The sequence below is a fragment of the Mus pahari genome, chromosome 6 (genome assembly GCF_900095145.1).
Source record: "Mus pahari chromosome 6, PAHARI_EIJ_v1.1, whole genome shotgun sequence".
NCBI lineage: Eukaryota > Metazoa > Chordata > Mammalia > Rodentia > Muridae > Mus > Mus pahari.
The window spans coordinates 30,757,658-30,768,371 of NC_034595.1; the positions used below are offsets into that span (position 1 = coordinate 30,757,658).

The 10,714-nt window shown below is 39.2% G+C and overlaps 1 protein-coding gene across 45 annotated transcripts in view; it reads right to left on the minus strand.

Annotated features, from left to right (window-relative positions):
* Window positions 1–8,986, minus strand: part of Ptprd (protein tyrosine phosphatase receptor type D) — a 2,152,432-nt gene extending 2,143,446 nt beyond the window's left edge. For 23 of the 45 annotated variants that reach the window (XM_029539561.1, XM_029539552.1, XM_029539551.1 and 20 more), the window contains exon 1: window positions 8,681–8,986. The gene's annotated coding sequence lies outside the window, so the exon portion shown is untranslated. The remainder of the gene's footprint in view (window positions 1–8,680) is intronic. The other 22 variants (XM_029539531.1, XM_029539509.1, XM_029539548.1 and 19 more) reach the window with 1 other exon arrangement.
* Between the last annotated feature and the right edge of the window lie 1,728 nt (window positions 8,987–10,714).

The following is a 10,714-nucleotide window of genomic DNA, read 5'->3' on the forward strand; positions in this document are numbered from 1 at the left end:
TCTCTCTCTCTCTCTCTCTCTCTCTCTCTCTCTCTCTCTCTCTCTCTCTCTCTGTAGTGTATGGAGGGTGGACTGGTGTGTATACATATGAGTGTAGGTCCCTTCAAAATCCAGAAAAATATCAACTACCCTGGAGCTGGCATTACGTGATAGTAAGCCACTGGACATGACAACATGCACCCTGGAAATTAAACTCAGTGTCTGTAAGAGCAGGAAGTGCTCTTAAATAAACAGTGATTTTATCAGCCCCAAATGATAAGTTAGTCTAAAACCACCTGCAAATTGGGGAAAAAGATAAATTGTAACACTCTCCTCTTAAGTAGTGAGGTACTTCATAAGAAATTGTTTGTGTTTCAAACCCTAGAAAATGAGATCTAAGGTACTGCTGAATGAGATGCAAATTAACTACACAAATGCCAGAATATTTCTATTTTAACTAGAACACCTCTTATCATTCTAAGAAGGCTAGTGGAGCTCTCTATTTCTGAAATATACAAGGTCCCTGTGAAGTCCAAAGAAATGATCAGGAGTGGAAAATTTGAAACCCAATTTGGAAGAAAAGATTTGAGCAATGCTGAGAATACTGCTTTGTTAAGAATAACCTCATCTCTTCTGATCTGGATTCAAATATTGATTCCTCTGTAGGTTCAACAGATATTTCACAATGAAATATTATTGGGTATTGCCTTTTTCATAAAAAAATCTCTACTGATGAGATAATTAAATAATTGCTTGAACATCTATAATAATATACCCATTCACAAACAGAGAGACGCACATATAGAAAGAGAGACAGAAGAGAAACAAAGAGAAAAGGAGGGAGAGAAAGCACAAGAAAATCTCTTAAAACATACTGGCATAGTTGTAAATCAAGATTTTGTAATGTAGCAAATAATGCATTAGTATTATTAAAGCTGGAATGTTATGGAAATATCAGTGTTAGCAAAAATAAGCAATCCTCCAGACACTATTTTTTTATAAGAAGAAATATCTTCCTGAGGACCAAGAACGTGAGAGAATGAAGTACCAAACTGAATTATTTGAGACACAATTCTACTGACCTCTACTCAACACTGTTGTTTTCAACCACAAAGTGTAAATAATGTGGCTGAGCCTTGTCTTGAGTGTGTGATATTTTCTATGAGAGAGAGAGAGAGAGAGAGAGAGAGAGAGAGAGAGAGAGAGAGAGAACACAGAATGGAAAAATCTAGCCAGAGAGAGAGCATAATCACAGAAGCCATTGTAAGAAATGACCCCTCAGAACAAGTATTATAAATATCAGTAATTGAAAACTAATTATATATATATAGATATAGATAGATATAGATAGATATAGATAGATATATAGATATAGACATAGACATAGACATAGACATAGACATAGACATAGATATAGATATAGATATAGATATAGACATAGATATAGATATAGATAGATGAAATAACAACTAGTGAAAAGAAAAACAGGCCATGAATTTGAAGAACAACACAGGGGGAGGAAAGGGCATGAATTTGAGGGAGAATACAGGGGGAGGAAAAGAAAGGGAGAATGTGTATATATTATAATTTCCAAAATAAATTAAGAAATAAAGGGAAGAAATAGTAATTGAGTTTACTGCGCAGCACAATGCAAAATATTAAATGAAGAGAAATTTTTCTTTTTTTTTTTGTTACATTGAATTTAGCCTTAATACTTTGAACTATAATGTTTTTAGGTTGATACAATATATGATCCAGCTACTACTTTTGAAAAGCCCCTGTTAATAATACTAGATAGTAATACATTATTGTATTCTACATAAGAGCATCTAGGGGAGAGTACAAAGGGAAATATTTTAAAGTCTAGTCAGGAATGTCCTCATGAGTTCTGCAAGAATTTAGCAGAACACTTTATTAAAATTAAGGATACATAAAAATTCCAGTTCATTTCTAAAATATATTTTCATCTTAATTTTTCCTTCCTTTGAGATTTTTAACAAAGTATATAATATAAGGCCTCCTATAAAGCTATCGTGCACTTACTTCAATGTGATCAGAATTTCTTCAGTGTCTCCGTTCTCTGCTAAGGAAGCCACGACATTTCTGGCATGGTTATAACAGCAGCAATGATTGAAATCCTGACTGTAACTTATACATTATGATTTGAAAACACAGGGTTTGATGGGTGCTTAAAGTGCCAACACTGGCCTGGAGACTCATTAGTGTTTCCTGTGCCATGTCAATATGACGGTAGTACAGAGGGTGCCCACTATGCTCTATTGCTTCTTGTGCTGTGGAAGAGTGTGACACACACAAGGAAATGGCCATGAGGCAATGCAGCTTAGAAGATAAAGAAGGTTGCCAACAAATGACAGTGGGAGACAGAAAGGCTGTCGCTGCTGCTAAATATGCAACAGATTCCACCCTGCTTCTAGAAGAGATGCCTGGGACACAGAATGATAGAGAAGAGGGGTTGTGGCAGATCAGGTAAATGCACAATCCTAGAGTAGGTGGTACACTGTCAGGTTGTGTCGTTGTTGTTTTATTTCGTTTAACTATGGAATTGAAATGTTTTCAATAATTTGGATATATTTTGTAAAACCATAGGTCAGTAATAACTTGCCCAGTTTTATGTTGCTAGCATAATGGGTGTTATACTTAGCATTCTTTGACACATAGGTAGGCCAGCAAATTCCAGAGACTCAAACTGTGGACTCTGTTGCTTTGTGTCATTGTGTCATTATGAATGGACTTCCTAACTCAATAGCTTTAGATAAGTTAGAAATAGAAGAGGGGGTAATGTCTAATCCACTGGTTATTGTATCCATGGTACAAGAGACATTGTCGTGATAATTATTCTAAAATTAAAGAAAAAAGAAGTGAATCATAAAGTGATAAACTGCCTCTCTGTGTGTCATGCACCCTTACCTGAGGGCAAGGCCTAAAACTTGGAAATATGGCACAATGCAGATAAGAGAAATACTTCCCCATTAGTCTGTGGGCCAAGGTTTAATGTGAAAAAAAAAATGCCTCAGATTTTTAATAAGAGGATTTGGGGGAAGAAGAAAAGGGAAAATATTGTCTTTAGAGTAAGAGTAAAAATATCTCCCCTCTCTATAGTGTTACCCTCACCATCCTTTACCTTTAAACAGAATGTCTGTTGTTCAAGATTCCAGGTCATTATATTCCTACATTAAAGGATGCATGTATCTGAAAGTGTGGTAAGTGTTTATGTTCAAGTGTGAGTGTGTGTGTGTGTGTGTGTGTGTGTGTGTGTGTGTGTGTGTGCGCGCGCGCATGTGTGTGTTTCCTCCTTTTAAAAGCAGACCAGTAACTAAACCAGTTACAAGTCTAAAATGGAAAACACTGTTGCTCTTGGTTTTGGTTTTATGCTGATGCTTTTACATTTTGTGTTTGGTTTTGACTCTGATTTAATATTTCCTAGCATTGAACACAGAATGTGAAGTAATATTACTTGGTTGTAGCTGAAGAAAGCCATGTTCAGGACTTTTATCTGAAACCACTCAAAACATTTATGCTAACAAAAAGATAGATGAAAACCCTAGGGTGTGTGAAGGCATTTAATAATCAAAGAGAACACAAGCACTCAACACACTGCTGACTTTGTTCTCTGCTCACGTACCCATTGAACAAATCACCTCTTTAATACTAATTAATAAAGTCCAATATCAGTTTGTATTGCTTTCTTAAAAGCTGTTAGTCACAATTTTTGATACAATGTATATTCGTATACCTATAACTGGCTACTTAAGTACCTGTGAGGTTAAAAAAGAATTAGATCCAATGGTCACAAATTATGTACTTGGTTAAAACAGCTTCATTGCTTCCTTACACACATTCAAAGAACTCTACAAAGTCTCCCAGATAAAATTATGTACACATAAGTTAAGCCATCTTTAAACTAAAATGAAACATATATTCAGTTATACATATGTTCCATTCCTTTCCTGGCATTTAAGATAAGTAAATGTGTGTTAGAATACAGAGGTGATGTCCATTTTACTTCAACTCACCTTTGGTTTTGAGAATACTTATTAGGATATTTAAGAAATATATGAATTTATAAAATCAAGGTCTTTGTATATTGTACTTTATTTGCTTATGAATTAATCAAATATAGATAATATATTAGTGAGTTTGAATCATTTTTTGATCTTTGCTTATTGTATACACAGTGGTAATTTCACTAAATTCAGTGGTGAGATATATAAAACTTTTAGACTGAACACTGTGCACAATCTCATGGCATACTGTCCTCTGAAAAGTTCTCGGGTGATGAATAGTATCTTTTGAAAATAATGGATTGTTGGCTGTTAATTGCCTAGCAGGTGTGGAATGTGCTGTCCAAGCACATACTTGACAACCCACTACTAAATACAACTAAACTGGTACAGAAAACCTGCTGTGTAAGATGGAAATCATTCTATGTTTATATCTTTCCATACATGAAGTCATCAGTTACTTCTCTACTTCTCTAACACATAAAGACTGAAGGAAGGTTTCTTGGGGTTTGTTGTTGTTGTTGTTGTTGTTTGTTTGTTTTGTTTTTTCTTGTTTTCACACTCTGCAACATGCATTTAGGGAAACCACATAAGTTGTATAATATATATGTAATATTGTAAAAATAATAAATATACAGAAATAGAGAGAATTATTATTTGAAGTTGGAAGACCAGAGCCACTATGGAATTCTTTTATTTTCTGTTTTTTTTTTTCAAACTCTTCTGCTATTTGATTGCAGAGATGATAATTCAAAGATAGTAAATGATGGGATATTTTCTCAACAGCAAGAGTAAAGGGTGCTTCAAAGGAACTCAAGACAACTGTCTCCTCCCCTGTACAAGCTCCATCTTGGTTCTTTGGAGCCACTGCAAGGATCATCCAACCAAGAAAGCAACAGACCAATGCCTGTCCAACATGACTTCAGGACAATTAACTTGGCACTTTTGCAAACAAGATGTTTGCCTCTGACTCCTTTGTGGATTCTTAGACTGTCACAGTATAATCTGACAGTTTGCCAAATGTTAGACTCAATTACATCAGTAATTATGCTAGATTGTTTCATAGTGTTTTGTAATTGGAATGATGTAAGGCTGCTAGCATTCTTTTTACTAGGCAGGAAGTTCTTTGTAACTTCAACCAAGCAACCTTTCTTAGGTAACACAGGAAGTCCTAGAACCCTTGTTTTCACTCACATTATGTCTTCCCTTAAAGATACTATGCATTTTTTGTATATCAGTTGTCTTCATTTAATACACCTTGAATAAATTTTAAAACTTGTTGTGAGTGCAGTTAACTTTTATGCTGCTGATTTTATGAATGACATTTTATTTATTCCTTATTAATGTGCAGTGCTTTTGAAAAATCTAATGAAATCCAAGTGAACCAAAATAGTAGGAAAAAAAAACACACTTAAACCTATTAACAGATAAGTTGTATTGCCATTCAGCTCAATAAAATGTTCTACTCATTTAATTTTCCCACTAATTTTTTAAATTATCAAGTATGCTCATTATATAATTGGTGTGGCTAAAGTTTATTAACCTCAGTATAGGTGCATATCCAAAAGATACTATCAAGCTAAGGTATTTGCCTCAAACAAAAGAGGATCTTCTACAAACTTATATGTTGTATGTACAGATATAGATAGACAGATATATAGTTGATAAGTGTGTGGATACATACATAGATATGTAGTGATTTTTATTATGTTACTTCACAAATGATAGTTTCCAAATTTTTCTAAAAAAAAAAAAAAAGATACTTGTAGGTTACTAACATGTGTAACTTGCACTACAGATCAGCTGTTTTTTAACACATACCAACTTTCAATTCACTGTCCTCTAAAATAATAAAGCTTTAGAAAAGTAGAGTTATTAGAAGTTACAACAAATGTATGTCTGTAACCACAAAACAATTTGCACCAATTGCAACCACAATTGTGGGGTTTGCTCTTACTCATTCCTGAAGTGTTAAATGTGTATCTGTGAGAACTGTATTTTAGCTTCCACGACACTTTAACATCACTAAAGAAAGTGTCATTGGTACCAGCATTCTTTACACCCCCATATGCTTGGGTTCATGCACCCTCCGTGCAATACAAGAAAGAAATACCACCATACACACATGAAAAGTAGAATAATTTTATCAATAGTTTAACATTGCAATCCAAGACCTAATTAACATTGCTTTGCTTTCTAAATTATGCCATTTAAGAAAATGATCCTCCTATTGAGAACTTCTTAAATTATATGACCATGTGGTCCAGAAATCAAATTTATGTTGCTATAGTTACAGAAATAGACTTCTAAATTTCATGTTGATATTAAGGGAAAGGAAGGTATATTTGCTCTTACCAACTGCAACTGTAAGCAAATGCAGGTACAGAGCACTTTATTAGTAAAAACTCCTTTGGTAAGCACACGTTAGAGGAATTAATCATTCATTCCCTGCAGACTGCTTATGTATTTCATCAGACCATTATCTGATCTGAGTAACAATTGCATAATAAAACACATTACTGCTGACACTAGCAGCTTTATTCTTTCAACTTTAAAGTTGCAACTCCTGTATGACACTTAAAGCTGGTGTCAAAAAGCTAACAATTTTATCATTCTGGTTAAGGTTCTCCTCTCTATAGTTACAGAAACAATTACCAGGTATCTCTGTAGGCATGGCTAGAAACAGCTTTAATTCAGGATGCCCTTCCTAACACGGTGACACAATGATAACAGAGCCAGAATGTGTGTCAGTTTATTGTCAATGTAACTGATAAGTCTCTGCTTTGAGAAATGAGACAAAAAGAACAGCTCTCCTATGCATTCTGTGGGAATAGACATGTACCAAAATAAGTGTAATTGAATGTTTGGTTCATTCTTAAGTACTGCTGCGTATGGACAATTATCCCTTTATTTATGTATATTTTTTCAAATGTCATGCATTATCTTAGAGATTCGAGGTTACAAATTATAGAGAACATATACATAATCCAGATTTGATCAATCAATGATCTCAGTTTAAATTATTTAAATTCATTTAAATCCAATCACAGGAATGGCAATAGAGTAAAGGGTGAAAATAAAGTGGTGTTCAGGAGACAATGACACATATTTCTGAAGTGATTCCCTTCCATTACAACTCTGTGTCACCAGAATCACCATTGGATACACTGTCCTGTCCAATCACTCTAAAACTTATGTCCCAAGACAATCAGAACCACCCAAACATGATGGCACAGTTCTGAATGCTTCCCCCTTTTTCAACCATCCTGGCTTTTTCATACTTTTTAAAATCGATCTCCAACGAAATTTTCACTGAACTATTTGAGTAGAGAGGTGACAAGATTTTGACTGCAAAAGTCTCAATTAATTATGAGAAATCCCATAAGCATTCATTGATAAGTGATTCTGATAACGAAAATTTACCAGCTAATTAGTTGTAATTCTCAGTCAGATTTTCTATATTTGCAAGGTTTTTGTTGGAAAAGTATGTTTTATATTAGCAGAAAAAAATTGAGTGTTAAATCACATTGACTTTCTTTTCTTACCACTATTTGACTCCAGTCCGTATAAGGGCCATTATGTCAAAGAACTTTGCATTTCAATCGGTCCAGTTGCTTCTAACCTGCAATTCCTACTGTACCTACAGTATATGTAACAATGCAAGAAGAATTAGATTCAGAACCCATTTGGCAGTGATAAAGAGGGGGAAATGCTGAAACGTTATTGATTCTCTTCCCTCTTGTGCAAAACAAACTGACTCAACTATATTTTTCCTGACATAACATAAAGGTTTTATTTAGATATTACAAAATACTGGCGAATGTTAGGCTACACATGTCTCCTATTCTTTTATGGTACCATTAACCCTTTGATGGGAGGGAGGACGGGTGCCCTACTTGCGTGCACAGAAAAGCTGCAGCCTCTGACAGGGAATGCTAGTCCAAGAGAAATGCTACCTGCAAAAGTTTTTGATGCAGAGATATTCAGCCTTCAGAGATACCTTAAACCTGTCAGCAACTGATGAGCCTGTCACAGTTCATCACCGGCTGTGTCAGAGTCCCAGCCTCAGCCTGCTCTCACACTGCATTCTTCACAGTTCCACTCCAAATTAACTTCATCAGATTCTCCACCTAGGCTTGTGCCAGGACTTCCTCCACACATAAACTGCTCACAGACATGAAGTCATCCGAATAGGATTGTCTTCTAGTCTTGCAAACCATCTTTTTTAACTTTCCCTTGACCCAATTAATTTCGCTCGGGTTTCTTACAACTAAAGAAAAAACAACCAACCCACTGAAGTCAGCAAAGGATGGAACTTGGGGGTGGACCAGGGTTGAAGGTGACAGGAAGGAGGAGGCAATGGGCTGATAATGCTCAAGATTTCCTAGGTAATAGTCGTTCAATCTTAGAACCAACCAACATGTTCACAAGCCAGGTCTTCTAGCAGCCCTCGAACAATGAGCCTTTAACAATCAGACTCCTGGGAATGCTGCACATGCAGACACTCCTAAGTGATCCTCCACAAAGAAACCCACACAAAAATGTTTAGCGAAGCACTTCTCAGGTAGGAATTACTCAAGTTATATAAGGCAAGTTCTTCCCTGGTAAAACGAACCGGGAGGAAGCATTCGGTAGACGCCTCACTTTAGAGAGCAAGACCAGAGAGCAGTTTTACTTACTAGGGCAGCCGCTCCGCTCTCCTCGGGAACAGAGGAGTCTTCCTTCCCTTTCTTCCAGTCCAACCGAGAACTGTCTTTCTATTCCAGGGTCCGGGCTCAACTGCAGACAGGGAGAGCAACGGCCTCAGCCGGCAGCGCTCGCTCGGCGTCGGTGGGCTGCAGCGCTTCGGCTTCTTTAAAAGTGGTATCTGCGTGTGCGAGGGCGGCGCGGGAGGGTGGCGGCGCGCTCGGAGCCCGCGGGTCCCGCAGACGCCGGGGCGAGTGGCCGCAGGTGCGGCGGTGCGCGCGGGCGGGGCGGGGCGGGGCGGGCCGGGCGGCTGCTGCAGGAGGGAGCGCCCGGGATGCTGGGGCTCGCACTCCGCTGGCTGGCTCGCTCGCGCTCGCGCACAGGCGCTCGCACCCGGCCCCGCGCGCCGCCCGCGCTCACCTGCATTTCCTTAACGAGCCACTTGATGGCTGCGGCGGCGCGGCCGCGGCGGGCAGGACCGGCGGGGGGCGGCTGGCTGCCGAGGCGACAGAGACCCGAGCCCCGGCAGCCAGGCCTTGCCTCGAGCTCAGCGTGGACAGCACCCTCCGCTTACCGGGCACTGGACAGCGCCTGGCCAGGTGCGCACTTCTGCAGGTGTCCCTGCTGCCTTGCTCCAGGTTTCTTGGAGGGAAGCTGGCGGTAAGGAATGAAGAGTCGGGGTCTGAAATGTAGGGACCAGAACAGTACAGTCAGAGAATGGAGAGAGAGAGGAGAGAAGGAAGCACTTGTCTCAGGGATGTGCTTCTGCTACAGGATGTAGTTTGCAGTCCGGGAGCTGGCCAGTTTGGTGGGGCTTAAGGGAAAGAAGGGGCTCAGCCATCATGCTGGTTATCTTGAAGAAAACCTGTGGAAGAGTTTCTGGGATGCAGCTTCCATACTTCGGAGACTACGCCCACAGGTATATGATGAAGCGGGTCCTTCACCACCACCTTGATTCTCCAACGCAAATGGTTTGTACCTCCACCGGCCCCCACATGCACTTCAGACTTGGAGCTCCTGAGAGAGGAACTAAACACTTATCCCCAAGAAAGGTAGAGAGGGAACCGAATCCTCAAGGACAGGGTGGGCCACATAGAGTAAAGGCTTTCTTAGGTTTGCATTATGTTTGATCAGAACACAGCTATTGGCAACAAACGCTGTTCCCTGCTAGACAGAAAGCACATCACTCGGTTGGTGCTTAAAATGAAGAGAAACCAAAATAATTATCACTTTGGTAACAATAACCAACCCAGAGCATTGCGGGTGTACTCTGGCTAAAGGTGTTGTGAACATTGTGGAGCAAACAGAACAGCTGTGAGCCACTTCTACCCAAAGAGGCATAAAGCTTCATCAACATAAGTGACATGCTCCCACAGCGTTCCTTTTCTCTTTCGTGCCTGATTTCATTCTTGCTTAGTTTCTTTGGCTCTTCATTAGTGACCCATCCTCTGTTGGGCTCCCTGCTCAGCCTCCCTAAAGCCACTGTGTTCACAAATGCAAAAAGTTTCACAGGTACCTTCATTGTGTCTTAAAATGGCTTTTTGGAAATGTCAGCATGTAAAACAAGCGACACATGGTGTAAGAGAATACACGTGATATCTTTATGCAATTATACAGAGAGCACTTGCTTTTCTTATGTGTTGTCTGTCCAAGATGGTGACTCATTCTCTGTCTCTGTCTCTGTGTCTCTGTCTCTCTATGCGTCTATCTCTGTGACTCTTCCCGCTTCTTTCCCTCCCTCCTTCCCTTCCACCCTTCCTTTCCCTCTTCCTCCCTTCTTCCTTTACTCTGTCCCTCTTCTCCCTCTCTCCCTTTCCTTCTTCTCTTTTCCTTTTCCTAGACTCCCTCTGTTTCCCTTCTTTCTTCCTCCCAGCATCTCCTTTGTACAAATGCACCCCACTCGGTCCTGTCTCAGTTCCTTCCAGGTAATGTTCTGTAATGGTTTTACATGAACTTGGTTAAGCAGCCTGACAACCAACAGGGAGTCAATGCTGATTGGTAAGAGGGATGCTAGGACTCAAGGATAC